The 16,946-nt window shown below is 38.2% G+C and overlaps 1 protein-coding gene across 1 annotated transcript in view; it reads right to left on the bottom strand.

Annotated features, from left to right (window-relative positions):
* The window catches only part of PLCE1 (phospholipase C epsilon 1), a 139,576-nt gene extending 122,910 nt beyond the window's left edge, over window positions 1–16,666 (bottom strand). The window contains exon 1 of the mRNA XM_086900675.1: window positions 16,536–16,666. The gene's annotated coding sequence lies outside the window, so the exon portion shown is untranslated. The remainder of the gene's footprint in view (window positions 1–16,535) is intronic.
* Window positions 16,667–16,946: the final 280 nt, after the last annotated feature.

Genomic DNA, 16,946 nt, shown 5'->3' with positions numbered 1-16,946 from the left:
GCAAAACCATGCAAAAATATAAACACAATTAAAAATGGGGTTTGAGTTTTAAGCCAACCTACTGGCAGGCTCCAGCCAAAACAGCTGATCACTCGTTCCCTGTCACTCTCAATGAGGTATCTCCTGAATAGGAGGTCCTGCAGGGAGAAGAACCAACTCACCCAGAGGAAAACTAACTGAGAATGGAAGAGAGTCTTCAGGTAGAATTACCTGATGCTGCTCACAATTCAGTCACATACATTGACAGAGACAGCATAAGCATAAAGCAGGGTGGAGACTAAGGGAGAATCCAAGGCCAAAGCAGAAATGCATCTGCAGCATCTCATACTGTGACAGCTTAAATAAATCATCAGATACATTCTAAAAATTAATCTATAGGATTATAGACATGTAAGTATAAAAATCTGAGAGGTTCAAGCAACACAAGCTACAACTAAAAAATAAGGCACACCAAAACAAATCAAAGACCACAAGGCAGTTCCATCACTTAAATGCATTAAGAAACAGCAAGACTGGTACTAGCTGAAATGATCATTATTCAAAATTCTGATGTTATCCTTTGCTTCACTGGAATTATTCACATAATCTGCAGTGAACATCAAGAAACACATTCACAGCACTGCCCACACATTGAGTGTGTGTTTGAGTACCATCCATCAGTCATTCAGATCCTCTGAAACACCTAGAGCTTCAGACTTTAAAATATTTCAGCCATCATCCTATTTCAAGGCTTTGTCCACCTTTGAACACGTTATTGTTCCCCTGAACTCAATGCCATCATTCATATCTTCATTTTACCCTTAAAAAAATTCTAAACTTCTACACACCGCCCCCCCCTTAATTGTGTGGTTTCACTTTAGTCAAATGATGCCATTTCTCCTCAGCTCATAAAGCACATTAAGTCCCTTCATTAAGGCCACCCAGTACTAAATATGTTGAAAAATTACAGGAGACCTTTCTACTGATCAAGGCTCTAAGTCCATCAAATGGAAGTGAAGATGAAGAATTGAAAAGAAAGATGTGCACATCACATCTTGATTTCAATTTTTTTTTAAATATTGCAAATAATGTTTGTTAAAATATTAATGAAAATAATTGTTGTCATCAAAATGCCATGATTAAATATGGGGGAAATGACAGTATGTACTTATTTGCCAATCACTTCTGTGGCCTTAAAACATTAATACAAAATAGAAGGCTTATAGACAAATACTTCACTGAGAACTTGGTGATCACATTCAAAATCTGCCACTTGAAAATATGAACTGTTTATGACTCTAAAGAGTCAACAGTAATCTGGGACAACATACTAATGTAGTAGTAATTTGTAAACAAGGTATACCATATCCATCCTAGTTTTTATCAAACTCTCTTCAGTCATTAGTAAAGGCAAATTAGGCATGCAAACTAAGTACATGAGCAGGAAAAATTACAGAAAGCCAGATGAAAGCCAGATGAATTCTTAAATGTGAAGGGAAAGTAAGTAGGAAATGGCTTGCTGGCCTTCACTTGTCAAAAACATCCAATCACAGATTCACAATGGCACACTAATGACAGAATTAACTGTTTCATGCCCTGATCCCATTCTCTTCCTACCACACCTGTGAAAAATGCCTTTTTGGAGATGCTGCCTTAGCTAGAGGATACATTTGTCTGAGTCAATTGCTCCAAGCCTTCAGAGGTCAGCCAGCCATTGGCCAAGCCCTACAGCAGGCTGACCCTTTCGGAGTAGCAGACAGGGCTCAGGTATCACAGCACACCCTGCCTGGAGCACCACCCATGCCTCCCAGCAAAGTTTCACCCCCTGTACTGGGATCCACACTTCAACAGTGATAGAAACCAGCACATCAGTTTCTACAGCAGCAGGTTTATTTGCCTGGACACTGGTAACACAATGACAGTTCAGCCTTGAGGTAATGAACCATTTACCAAATATCTAAACACCATTATCTCTAATTCTCCTTTTTCCCAAAGCAATACCAGAGAGGTTCACATCACAAAGCAAAACTCCACGTCCAGCAGGAATCTATAGGCCTGGTAATCCTCTTTCTCACCTAGTTAGGCTTAACAGCAAAGTGCTACTGACTGTAGTCTTCCCATGTGTGTTCACTAGCATTTCTACCCAGCGTGAAACCATTGCTCCAAGGGACTTAATGTGCCACACTGACATACATTTCAATAAACAGCAACTGCACTTGTCATAAGAAGCTGTCACCTTGAGAAAACAATCTTTCAAATCAACAGCTGCTGAAGTTTTAAAATTACTCCAATCCAGGCATAACACAATAAGCAACAAGAACACTTCAGTTGTCTTGTTTGCTCTTCCTTACAGCATTTTTCTCATGTGAGCAGCCAAGTCTTCTCTCATTTCCCTCTCTCTCGCTGTCCTGTATTAGCTGTAATTCAAGCCACACTAGTGAGAACAGAACAAGCCTGTAATAAAAATATTTCTGAGCACTAAAATGTCTGAGGCTACGTTAAAGGTGCATATATCACTACAGTTTATCTTCTGTAAACCCAAGCTAACACATTCACTCACTAACTAAGCCACAGTAGTCCTATTTAAAACATTACTTATGGAATAACTTATGTTACTATTCAGCTGTCATAACTACAACAAGATTGAGTTTGAAACCCTGGTAATATGTTTCAAATAAAAATTAAATGTTAATCTGTAGGAGGACAATAGTTCAGTCATTTGTCAATTTATGCATTTACACTTTAGCTAAAGAATAGCAAATAAATATATTTCAAAATGCTGAAAACCGACATTATTAAATTACTGCACTACTATTCCCCTTTCTCAAAATACATTTTCTTTGTATACCACTCCTGATCTATTCATGCCATTCATTCAAGAATCTTAATATTTAATGTCTTATTCTTTCTCTTTTTAACATCTGCTATGTCCTGTGCATATTATTAGGCCTAAGAGAGAATGTAAGAGTAAAAAACAGGGTAAGAGCAAAACAAGGCAAAAGCAAACAACCCATTTCCTTAGATTGTGATTAATTATCTGCTTTAAAAATGTGGAATTTTCAGAAAACTATTGATTGAGCAGCCCTGAAAATACATTAAACAATTTCTACTATTATTATTCTGTATTATTCTACTATTACTATTACTGTTCTAACATTCCTAGATATTAAGCAGTGTGACACTGAAAACAGCTCTACTCAAATATAGCAAATAATATTTGCTCAGCAAATCAAGACTACATTAATTTTTTTCCTATGACGGTTTTATCAGTCATATCATTCTCTAGGAGAAAGCCCACCCTGACATCTAATTCAAGCCATGAAGCAATCTCTAAGATGTTGGCTCTTGCCACATTTTAAATGTGCAAGCAGCAAGTCACCACACAACAGTTAAATTATTATTAGCAATTAAAATATTATTATTAAATTATTATTAACAATTAAAAATTATTTTTCAGGATGTTGCAATACGTTCATTATGTTAACAGAGAATTGATTATGCTCGGAAAGACCCCTTCAGTGATCATTTCAAATTAAATGTTTTAATACTTTTAAACCCCTTTAGGCCTCATTGTGATTCAAATAATAAATACTATTTATTCAATCACTCTATTAAAAAATAGGACAGAAATATACCCATGATCAAAATTACAAAGTTGCTTTTACAATATACTGTCACATCTTCCAAGATAAAGGAGTCAAACACAATGAATACACAATAAATTCCATGTTCCTTAAGCTCCAGTTGCATTTCTTTAATAACTTAACCTATTTGAAGGAGAAACATGCCTGAAGATTAACATAGCATGTCTTCATTAATGATTGACATATTTAGGTGATCTTTCATTTGAGAACCTTTAAAATCATTGTAGTGAACACCTACATCCTTGCTGAGGAGATATTTATTTGCTTTTCCTAGTTATCTTTCAGACACTCTAAAAAAGTAGTCCATTAAATATTTCTAACTACTTGTAAAAATCTGTGGCTTATAAAGGTGCATTTGTACTTCACTCATTATTTTAGGATAAAAAGACAACTGTCACCAAGTATTCAATTTAAGTTTAGTCATCATAAAACAGGTTACTCATGGGTAGTCCAGTCAAGTTCCTTGCTTCAAGAGTAGTAATATAGAATTCTAAACATGAAAATCTCCTCCCTTGATGAGATGAGACTTTATGCCAGAATTAGGTCTACTTCAGTCCACATAATACTGTTAATTAGGATTAGAATGTGTGGCAAAAGCCGATTCTGTATTATCTAACATGAACAATAACTTATTCAAAGTTTGTTACATTTCTTAAAAGTTCTTGTACGTTCAGCTGAATAGATGGAATTTTAACCCAGTTAAGTTGTTGGTAAAATAGATGGACAGTATCTCAGAGGATATTTAAGGTTCGTACAGAGTAGCTAAAGGTACTATCTAAAACAAGAGAATGCACGATAATCAAGCATTACATACCTTAGTTACTCCTAAAAGAAATAAATTTGAAATAATCGTGATGCCATTTGCAACTAAAGCTTTTCTTAGAGATGAGGTATTAGTATTACTAAGGACTTTCTCATATATGGACCCTCAACTAATCTGCAACCTATTCACACCAAAATGATTTACAGAACTTCTCTTCTGTACCTGAGTAACATCTGCATGAAATTTATTGAGTCTAGCATTTTCAAGATCTGCACTTTGTAATAAACCAAATTGCTACAGGCCAAGTTAAAAGCTGGAAGAAAATATCTAGACACGTAGTGTGCTTTGCAAAGTCATTTCCATAAGAAACCAGGCTAAAAACTGCAGTCATAATTTGGAAAATGACACTTCCTTCTCCAGAACACCTTTTTTTCTTTTTTGACTTAACTAGCAATCTGTGCCAGAGTCTGCTAGTATCCAAACAAAACTCTTTCATTAAAACCTTAAAACGCTGCTCGGAAATCATCTTGGTTCTTTTACCCTAGGATACATTCTTATATTCATATGCCTCTGTAATAACATATTATGTAAAAATGGGTGTTACATATATACTTTCTCAATCAAGCAGAAAGATTTGTTTGCATCCATTTGATAATGCACCCCTGCTGCTAACAGATTAACTCAATACAACTCTGCTTGTATTTAGGTCAAAAAGGTCCTAGACGGGAAGAGGTGTGCACATATGCCTGATCCATGCTCTAAACTTGAGCAGAGAAGGGACAGCTCCAGAGAGCTGTGGCACAGTTGGTGCCACAATTAAACAAAGCCAAAGAACACAAAATGACTGTAAAAGATAATGAGCCAGCAAATGCATGTTGAAATGCTCAAGGTTATTTCTGCTGTAACAGTTTAAGATCAAACCACTCTGTTTTCTGTAACGTACTTGGGCATGATAACATCGAACAAATGCGGCAACTAGCACAGCACCCCATGATGCTAACCCAGGATGGGATCAATGTGGGTATTTATCAGAGGCACTGTCAAGGCTGTGAGAATGCCAACTCCTTAAATACCATAACCAGCTCCAGCTGCACCCCCCTACAGCAGACCCAGGAGCCATTTTACCTCAGGACTGCCCCCAGCTCTGGCTGAGCTATGTTCTTGACATCTCTGGGCTCAGGCCCCAAACTCTGCTGCTCCTGACCATTTGATGAGATTTGTCAGATCAGAATCAGGACCCAGCTCACCCACTGGTGCCTTTCTTGACCCAGGTGGACTGCAGCAGAGTCTAAGCCTTTGGCTTGTCCTCCCCCTGACCCCTCGTGCAACTCCCCAGCATGAGAGGTCATTGGTCTCACCATCAGGCACAACCACAAATGATAAAAAGAAGTTGAGGGAAACTAATTATCAACTAACACTCAAAGAGTGCTATGAATATGGACTTTTCGATGTCGCCGAGAGCAGGGATGAAGTTACTCTGAAACACTGAATCAAACACTATCAGGCCAGTACTGAAGCAGCAAACTGAAAGATAAGGAGCAGTCCAAGGCCTTGTAATCAGACTTCTCTTGGGCAAGATGACAACAATGACTTCATTCTGCTGAGGGGAAAACCCTACAGACCAGTGCAGGAGGAGGCTCACCTGCAGGACAGACCGTTCAAACCAGTGATGACCCCAGCAGGCAGCTGAGTGTGTTATGAAGTAATACCTGGCACAAGAAAAGATCCCTGAAGGGAGGCAAAGCAGCAAGAAAAACTAATGGTCTGCACAGTCTACACAGTTCTGAACAAAACAACGGCTGATGCTGGCAACAGTGCTCTGCTTGCAACAAAAACCTATGTAATGCTCCAAAATGGTACAAAACCAAAAATCTGCTTCAGAACAGTTTGCAAGGTGATACCTATCAGTGACTTGCCACGACTGGTCAAGTTCATTGAAGATATCAAGAGAAAGTGTTTACAAATGGTAGCTCAGTGAGGGTGTGACCTGTACCAGCACTCACAAGGTGCAAGAGGCAGGCTGCAGCTCTCCCTTTTCCCAAAGAATATCTTGCATACTCTACAGAGATCTGTTTAAACACTAACAGTTTCTGATGTGGAGGGTACTGCTTTTCTGGTTGATAGAAACCCAGCAAGGAAAAGTCAGTTTTTCACGAGGTTGTGTGAGAAATGTGGTGATGAGGTATAAAGATGTACCTGTACATCTAGCATAAAGTTCAAGGATAACAGTAGATGACCTCTGAAGAAAGAGCATATAAAACCAGTACACGCAAATGAATGCAGACTAACCTGTCCTTTGAGATTTCAAATTAAATATTGTTCATCCGTCTTCTTAAGCATGCTACTGCCACACCTCAAAACAGTTAGCTGCTCCTGCAGATCTTTTTCATTTCCATCTTTTCCTTCAAGTTCTAGACTTTTCTTTTCTTGGTTCTTTAATTTTTTATCAATACTCCTCTTATTTTATTATGAGCTAATCTCGCAATCTTGTATCTCCTTATAGACCTGTTCCTGTTAATTTAGTGGGGGGACTGTGTCTCACTCAGACCCACTGTATTCAATATACCCTCTTACTGATTTCCAAAATTATCTGCTTTCCCTTTATACCCACCTTTAAGAAAAATAAAATCAGTAGAATGAAATTTAGTCTAAGAAAAGCAAGCTCTACCATCAAACCCAAAATCTACCTTAGACCTCACAAAGTATTTGACGAATTTAGAACAGTTCATGAGAGTAATCTGAGAACAAATTAAATTAGAAACAGAGAGCACACTCTTCACACTGAAGTATTCAAGAAGTCTATATAGTTTTCTGGTGTATTACTTGTTCATTAATGCTGGTTTGTTTTATTTAAGTGTTCTAATGCTTTTATAAAAGTAGAAACAGCTACAGAAGTAATAAGGCCAGTAGTACAACATTTCAACATATTTCTGAAAATACAATGTATGTATTGCAGCACTTCCAATCTTACATATGACCTCTCTGAAAAATAAAAATTATACCCACTACAGAAAATATGTTGTAACTATAGAGTAAAAGCCAGCAGTTTGGGTGTACATTGTTTATATAACTTAGTAATAGTTGTACATAATCCAGGTGTGCATAATTATTGCCTATAATAACCATAAAAACCAAAGCACTTGCTTAGTTTTCATTATTCACTCACCAGAAAAAAAATTACACAGCAACATTTACATAATCTTAGGTACAGTTATGGTAAAAAGAATGTGCAAGAGATTATTATGTAATTCTAAAACCCATATTCTGACTTTAAGTACTTTAAGTTCAAATATTTGAAAATAATTAATTATTTTTGAACCATGCCAGAGCACATTAAAAATAAGTCTAAATTTTATGGATAATCTCCTTCATAACTTAATATTCTCATTTTATATAGTCATACATCATTCAAGGGATTGTCAGATTATCTGCATACTGGAAGTTTTAAAGCCCTGAATAGAATACCAAGTACTAGAAGTGTCTACACACAAACATGCAATAAATAGTACAATATCCATTCTTTTTTAATTACACACTCACATGTACATCAAATATTGAAAAAGTAAGCAATTAAGTCTTTAGATTTAGTAGTATGGGAGACAAGCCACATGCACAAAAAAACTAGTTCTGTGGATGTGGAATTAATTGTGGATATTTAGGACTGAAACTAGAGGGGGGAAAAGGTACCACCAAACTGATAATTGGAGGAAAGAGCCTAGGTTAATCTATACAAGCTCATTGTAAACGAGAGGTCTGTTCTTGGAGACTTTGGGTCACATCTAGCAAGCAAGAGACAAGCGAGTCATACCAAGAATATGTCAAGGACTCAATACTCCCAAAAATCTGTATGCAGAAAGATCAGAGCTTCCCTTTTTCTCTGACAGAGGAGAGGCCCCAGCTTTCATGCTTTTCTGGCAAATAGAGGGAACATGGCCAACTTTCTTTGCATTTGCTGGCCAAAAGCTGAGACAGTCTCTGTCTCAATTCAAACTTTAAAACCTTTATTGGGATGCATATAGTTGCTCACAGAATAGAGCTTTATTGTAAGCAAAATGGGTAAGGCAGGAAAACCAGGACACAAAGGCTTTTTTTTCCTAAATATTTTTAATTATCCACTGATTTCTTTCACTCAAATGCACAGAAAATGTATGGGAGAATTTTGCTTAATGTAAATTAAAGCAAGAAGCAGCAAGTGAAGGTTGTATTTTTTTTCTTTTGTCCAGGGCTTTCCATTCTGCTCAAGAGCAATCTCAGAGCTCCAATGCTGTCATACCAAACAATTTTCTTTGCTTTAAATCTGTGCACACACCTTCCTCAAATATTTTTACAGCTCTCCCACTAACTCATAAGTCAATTCTATGCAGCTTTCTGTAAAGCACCACAGTTGAAATGAAGTTCAGGGGTGCACTGAAGCTGTTACACTGGATAATATTATGCTGTACTTTTGTAGCTGTGGTACAGTATCTTTTGAGGCTAAAATCAGAAATTTCAGCCTCATTACCAGCTTTCTGTACCTAGCCAACAAGACAACTGACTGTTAAGGATAAACACTATCAACCTGCATAGCAGGATAAAGAATATGTGGAACAAAATAAGGGGATGACACAAACGTGAAGTTAAGCTTTGGGCAAAGTAGAATGATACTCACAAATTTTAAGAAAATACACAAACTTCCTTCTTCTGGAAGGGTGGAAGTAAAGACCTCCAGAAAACCCTTTACTGTCTCTGCATCTCTACCATTCCTACACCTATCAGGTAACAAAACTCCAAACAAATGTTATGATCTGAATCCTGAAAGAGAATTCAGGGAGGCATAGTAGTCTAATACTATACAGACATTTGAAAGATGTTACTGCATATTTTAACACTGACCTGTTTTATAGCCTGCTGTCTAGGGAACTGTTTATTTCTACACACCACTACTGAACCTGGCTTGCAAATCTAGAATCACAGTTCACAAAGCATAAAGAATTAATTTCTGAAGAGGATTCCCAGTATTGCCAATTCTAACAGTCATGTATTCAGAGAGGCACTGTTTTTCCAGAAGCCCTAGCTGTACTAGCTGTATTAGTAATATAATTATTCATAATCTGAACCTTAAAAACAGAACCTTTATTTGTAAAAACCAAATGAAAATGGGAACAATAATGGTTTAATAATTCTAAGACAAAAAGGAAGGTTCCACAGAAAGAAAATGAGGTTTTGGAATTTGATGCTCTAAACGGTGGTAATAACACATTTTTCATAACAAAATCAGTTTGTTGGCATGTCCCAAGAATGGATTGGAATGACTAGACAAAATAGTGAAAATACATCTTAATGTAGACATTATCCATTTATTAATATCATAAATTACCACATAATTTTTCTAATTTTCCCTGAAGTTAATCTAAAATTTTACTATTTCCTTGTCTTGGTAAAGCAGAAGGACCATTTACAACCCAAAATATTGCTGACTTCTAAGGTATTTTATACAAAATAATACATACTGCTTTATACAAACAAATCTACAAAATTTTAAACAAGACTCTATTTTCCCTGACCACTCAAGTCTCGTATCTCCTACTACAAAGAAATAAGAAGTTTTAAGACAGAGTTCCAGAATTTGCTATACAAACGTAATGAGAGCAAGCAAAACATTCTTCCAAAAAGTGTTCATAATTGAGTGACACAGATCCAGCGAAAAACATTTACCAAAGCTCAGAATTTGCTGTAACAAGAAAAAATTTCAGCTGACCACTAAGAACAGAAAAAAAGGCATTGAATAATTTGAGAGACTCATAAATGCCTTCTTAGTCATGGGCCTAAATTAACATTCTACAAGAATATTCTTTCTTTATAGCAAACCCAAATTGTTTCTGTAACTATATATAAACAAATTTTATCTGCACATATAGATTGGTAGTTGATGGTATCAACACAAACAAGTATGAACAATATTAATATTATACTCTTTTCCACAGTGAAACTGACTACTAAAGCTAGATTTTTAATGATCACAGCATTCCTACACCAGTGTAAAATGTATACACTTAAATTTTATTTTCTTTTAGAAAAGTTAGCTGAGAATGGAAACAACAGAACAGTGCATTTTGGGGGTTCAACTGTATTTCCAAACAACTTTCAACTTTAGACCTTTATCTACAAATGTTTTCTGCTCAAGTACCAAGAAGGCTAGTTTGGCTAAATAAAAACACCTTCTTCTTCAACCCGACAAATCTAAAAAAAATAATTAGAAAATAAAACCAAATAATAAACAATTCTGTTTCATATTGCAGGTTAGTTTAACCATGTATTGGAATCTTGTCCTACACTCTCTGAAATCTGTTTTAAGTAGGGGGACAAAGGCATAGCAGGTACCACAATGAAAACAAAAGCACCCAATGCTACATGGGCTTAACCTAAACTAATATAATTTCATGACATGATGGAATACTGATAACTACTTTCTAAATCCATCTAACAGAAAATCAAAATTAAGAAAACCCTATAATTGTACTTAAATTACCCAGGTTAATGATAGAAGGAATGCCTCTAAGTGGGATTGTCAAGGAGGTTTTAGTAAATGACACACATATGAAACCATCTATTTTTATGTTGTTTCTCCCTATTTCATTTCTAAGTCTATGGAGTGAACACCACCGCTGAAGTTGAACTTCTTCTTGACACTTTTCCAAATAAAAGCAGAGAATGAGAAGACATGTATACTCAAATCAATAATGACAGCAACTTTCTGAGTGGCTCTCAAAATACAAATATTTCCAACAGGTATCCAACTGTTTGATTTTATTGTTTCTATTTTTGTTGTCTATTCCATAAATTGATTATTAAGAAAAAAACAAAAAAGGTGCAATCATAACAAAACAAAGGTAACTATGCAAGATTCTCCCCTTTTTGTACGTTGTTTGGGCATAAAAATACAAACAACAGACTATTCATATGCTACACTGAAAATCTTCAAAGGCTCTAAAGGAGCCCTATGAAGAAATATTCTTCACCTAAAAAACGCAGAAGTGCCATAACACAAAAGATTTCAAGAAGTATTATCTGCCTGGTCTTCTTTGACACCACTGCCACTGAATATGTTACAAAGCCATGGCCTGTGGCACAGCTAAGGAGTGAACACTAACTCCAGAACTGAGCAGGGACTCAGCCTGTTTGCCAGCCCCTCCTGCAGTCAGAAATTCAGGGGCTTCCAGCCTTGCAGAGATACTCCTCTATGTTTACTGCTTCCAGTAAGTGTGCTGAAATAAAATGGGTGCACACTGAGTGATCAGAAATGTAAAGCTTTCACAAGAAATACCTGCAATGAGGTTATTTTCCCACAGCTTTCAGTAGAAACAATGCATGTACTCACTGATACACTTGAGAGTCACTGGAAGTGTGACTTTTTCTATAAGAAGTTAGAAAAATACCAAGCAATTACTAGAAATCTCTGCTCACCAATGCGGCAATCTGATTATAAATGCATTTTAACATACTTGTCCAAACTGAACAATAACTAACCGGTTGAAAATACATCTTTGAAAAACAGAGTATGAAAATTACCTAAAATTAGAACAGAAGCAGAGTACCATCTTCAAAACACAACACAGACTGGATATTACAACACTGGGTTTTCTTTTTCCCTTGCAATTTGATACATAGCTAAAAATCAAAAACCCTAAAGGAATTAAAAAGGAGGCATTCACATCAAGAAAGTTCCTCAAGAAGAAATCTACAGGCTGTTCTTTGATGTGAACTGTTGGTAGTGCACAAAGCAGTAGCTGGTCTGGGATGACCCCTTTTTATCTTGCTAAATTCCAAAGGGAAACCACATTGGTTTTCCCCAAAACACTGCTGAAAGGTATTTGTACTTCTACAGAAAGAAATTAACCTAATCCAAGCAAAAGAGTTTTGTACTTGGAGTAAAGGAATGCATTATGAAAATGTTTGAAAGAAGATGCAGTGTAACAAAAACCTCAAATACCAAAGATCACTGCAGCAGCATTCTTGCTGTATGCTGTAGCACAGACAGAGAAAAATACTGTGGGAGGAGAGATTTCACATCAGAGCATTGTCTGAAACAGCAGACAGCAAGGTCCTACTACACAAGGCAAGGTCAACGCAACTGGAGAGTCATCTGTTTAAGAAAACACACTATTATTAGATGCAAGTTATGCAGCACTTGTGCATACTAATAGGATAAAACCATTACCCCAAAAATAAATATTTTCAAATGGTAGCTTCAACTTCACTCTGTTTCTACTTTTTGTATCTCATTTAAAACATTGAAATAAGTAACATAAAAACCACTGAAAATATCTGAGCACTTAATTTTTTAACTACTTATGAAATGTTACAAATGACAAATACAATAGCAAACTCAATTTTCCTTTAATGAGGAGGCACTACTGAAAATGTTGTAACAAGTTGTTAAATATTACTTACTGATAGCAATGTAAAATAAAAAGTATCCCACAGTGGACAGCCTATTTAACTGTTATGATATGCCTTGGACTCCTTGCCCCAGTAAATACACTGGCCCACAGAATACGCTTCCTTGTACAAGACCCAAGCCTGCACTGTCTCAAGATCCAATGCTAAGCCAACTACACACAAGTTTCAGACATAAAGAATGCAGGAGGCAGCTCCATGGGGCACGTCACATACCCGAGAAGGTTTGTGTTCCTGCTGCTCTAAATGATTTACTGAAAGAGCTGGTATTACCTGTGCCACCGTCACTGACACTTGATAAATGGGAGCACTGTAGCAGGCTCTCAAAGGAGGATAATTCTGGTGGAGAGTTGAGCTCATTTCTCTAAGCTCTTGTTACCAGGTTTCATTAAGTGCTGCCACATCAAGCTCTTGCTTGAACATGTTGGATTATTTATGAATGACTGGGCAGTTAAGAAGAAAGTATTGAGGATGGCCTAGTTTAAAATCAGTGACATTAATTCTCTTACACAGACATGTTAGCATGATGGAGTATGTGAGACCAGAGGATCAGATTGGTCCCATATTGACATACTTACAAACTTCTGTGTTTCTAGTAAAACCAAAATTCTGTGCCTTAAAGCAGAATAAAAATATTAGAGACCTCCCAATATAGGATATTCATAGAAAGTCTGTCAGCACCTTATCCTCAGCTCTTAAACACAAGTCTTGTTTTAGAAGATGGATGTTTTGCTCTAAAAAAATCAAGGAGTGAAGTATGACCAATATCTGGCAGTACCATGACTACGCAAAACCCCACCCATAAGCAGATATAGATAGATAGACAGATATACATAAATATATATATATACACACATATATATGTATGTATATATAGGTTTGTCAAGACAAATAAAGCAGTATGCAGAGTAAGCTGGACTGCTCTCACATAATACATACTTAGCCATGTAGGTCCTCAAGTACATGAGCAGCACCTCTCTTCTAAACTATTAAGGCAGCTCAGGAAGGGACAGAATTAGGGAAAAACATGGATTTCATGCTAGCATAGCTTTCTAAAACAGAGACATGATGAAAAGCCTGATTTACAAATGAATCAGACTGCATATCAAAGGTACAGACAGCTGTTAACCTGTTGTCTGCACCATCAAATGACAGTCATTGCTCAATGAAACCATCAATGGCTGCATTGTGAACAGACATGAGAGTAAGTCTGTCCATGCTGGAGCTGCATGATTCATTCCAGCGTTTCAGTTACTGCTATTTTCAAGAAGTTTATAAAATAAACAAAAAAGATGTGAATTACTGCTAATAACATGTATCATTGTCATTTATAAAACTTAAGAGTCATAGTCAGGACCCAAAATCCATTTTGCACAAAGTGCTGTAGAAACAGGAAGCAAAATGACAACCCATGTTCTGAAGTGCTGTCATCAGTGCTTTAAAAGAAAACACTCCTAAAGAAATGCTTTTGTAAATATGCACATAAATTAAGATGATCACTAAAAAAATCTCTTAGTTAAATGTCAGATTTAAAAATCCCTATGCAAATCATGGGCTCCTGATGAAATAATAGATTAATTACTTTTTACCTCCTTAATAACTGAAGTTTTCCTTGAACTAATTCTCCTTTCAAATCCAAGAACTGTTGCTAAATTATAGCTGCTCTTCTCCAAAAAAAGAAGGAAGAGCTGGTAACTTAAGCAAAATGTTTCCAGTGGTTATAAATCTACTATCTTTCATGAACACTCACAACTGTCACTTTTCAGTACGTGCCTTGCTCCTATATTGGATTTCCATGCAGGTTCTAGTCACTAGTAGATCTTAACACTCATATTTCTCTTAAACAAAACAGCCTTTTGATAAAAGGAATACTCATTTCTATGGATATTTACAAATGGTGCTCAAATTGTTTCATTCCATTCTTTCGGATAACCTAAATACAGAGAATTTCTTTTTCTCATATTACAAATCTCCCAAATCTCAAATTAACTTATCATCTCCATGAACTTGCTCTATGATCTCCAGTAAACACAGTTTTGAGAAATCTTTTATTCTGCAGTAGGGTTTTCATGTTTCTTGATCTAAAAGTTTTACCTTGTGGCATTTCTTTTCCTCCATAATGTCTTGTAACTCTGGTTTGAACATCACACTTTTATTGCATAAAATGTACCACATGAAATTAACGTTAACTGAGAGGACAGGAACCGCACTGCCTCATCTACAGTCACAAAAAACAAACTTAATAACAAACTTTTTACCATGTATGAAAACACAAATGAACTCATTACAGTATCTGAGATTACTACCTCAATATGGCAAGAATGAATTTTATGTAGATGACTAAGAAAGCAAGACTTCTAGTAATCCTCTGCAAATTTATGCAGACTAGACATACTCTTTTATGTCTTGGGAATTTCTCTTGAGCACTTCCAAATACACAAAACATAGTGTGTCTGTTTCTGTTTTCATTCTGTATGTTTCACTGCTCACATATTTGTTTTGGTGTTTTTGTAATGATCACAAATGCTGCTTGTTTGCCACTGACTTTTTAAGGGATGTGATACCACAGATCAAAGATGATTATTTGTAGCTGGAAAAATATGACTTCTTAAACTACATAATAGTCACTGCTCTGCAATGACTACTAAGTGGCTGCTCCATAATGGCATAGTGGCAGGTTCTCTGATCTTCCTTCAAATATACAAACATAAAGAATTGAAATATTTAGCAAACTTCTGTCATACTAACATAGAGGATGGAAATATCTGGAAAACTTTATCAAACTTTTAGCATAATAAATACAATAAGAAGGCAAATTCCGCTCTTCATACAAATGCCTCACTATGAAACAAAATATTTTACTGTTCCTTGAAGTACAGCTGATCCTTCAGGCATTTCTCTACCACTTTCAATCCAGCTCTTTCATTTCCTTTATCACAAGAAGCCAGTTCACAGTCACCTGTATAGGCTCTTCCCTTTATCACCTGTGCTAGTGGCATCCCAAGAGGGTGCAACAGAACAGATAAGAATCACACCTAGACACTTTGGTCCTGATCCTACAAACACTTTAGCAAAACTACTGCTGTAAGTGTTTGCAGACTTCGAGTCCTTCTAACTCAACAACACTTCACCAAGTGGGGCAAAGAGAAGTCTGGAGCTGGGAGGAATGCATTACCCCTTCACGCCTGGCTGTCAGGGCCTGCAGCACCCCCAAAGAGCAGAGACCCACCGAGGGGGGAGAGAGGGACAGCACCCCTGTCGCTTACAGCCACAGGCTCCTTCCAGCGCCACATCCCCCATGCGCTGCACCAATCCTGGACTAAATTTTGCTAAACTTTAACGTAAAAATTACAATTGATTGTACAAACACAGCGGGAGAAAGCGAGGGATGAATTTAGAAGAGTTTCTAGCATGTGGGATGACGGCAGCCCACCCCAATTTTCCTTTGCATTTGGGGTTTTCTTGAGCCCTCCCAGAGGAAGGGGGAGAGCCCGTAAGATGAAGGTCAGGCCGGGAGGGCGCGGGGGCTGCGGAACATGGCCGAAAGCGGGGCCCCCGCCCGCCCCCGGGCACGGCCGCAGCGGGCAGCCCTCGGCAGCCCCCCGAGAGCCCTGGGGGTCGGGACCCGGCCCCAGAGAGCCCCCAGAGGAGAGCCAGCCACGGGAGTCAGGGAAAGAGCCCGTGAGAGCGGGCGGGATGTGCAGGGGACGCACCTTTCAGCGTCCCCTCGGCATCTTGTCCTTCTCCTCGGGTCGGCGGTGACTCCAGCGGCGGCGGGGCCGCGGCAGCGGAGCGCTCTGCGGGACGGGGCCGCCCCCGCCTCGCCAGGGCTCCACGGCCGCCGCTGCCCGGGGCGGCGGAGCGAGCGAGGCGCCTTCCCCGGCGGGCCGGGGGCGGGGGCTGCGGGCGCGCACCGCCCCGCCGGGCCCGGGAGGGACGGGGAGAGCCGGGGAGGGGCCGCGGGGCAGCGCCGCCGGCTGAGTCAGCCGCGGGCAGCGGGCGGGGGGCCGCCCGGGAGGGTTGCCCCGGGACCGCCCCTATTCGGTGGCGGAGAGCGAGTTTCTCCCACCGGATGGCTGCCCTCGGGACGGGTCGCTAGGAACATCCCCTGGACACGAGGCAGA

This window comes from Cyanistes caeruleus, chromosome 8 (genome assembly GCF_971803275.1).
Source record: "Cyanistes caeruleus chromosome 8, bCyaCae1.hap1.1, whole genome shotgun sequence".
Classification (NCBI taxonomy): domain Eukaryota; kingdom Metazoa; phylum Chordata; class Aves; order Passeriformes; family Paridae; genus Cyanistes; species Cyanistes caeruleus.
Note: the sequence above shows the minus strand (reverse complement) of the source record. Positions and strands in the feature narration are given on the sequence as shown.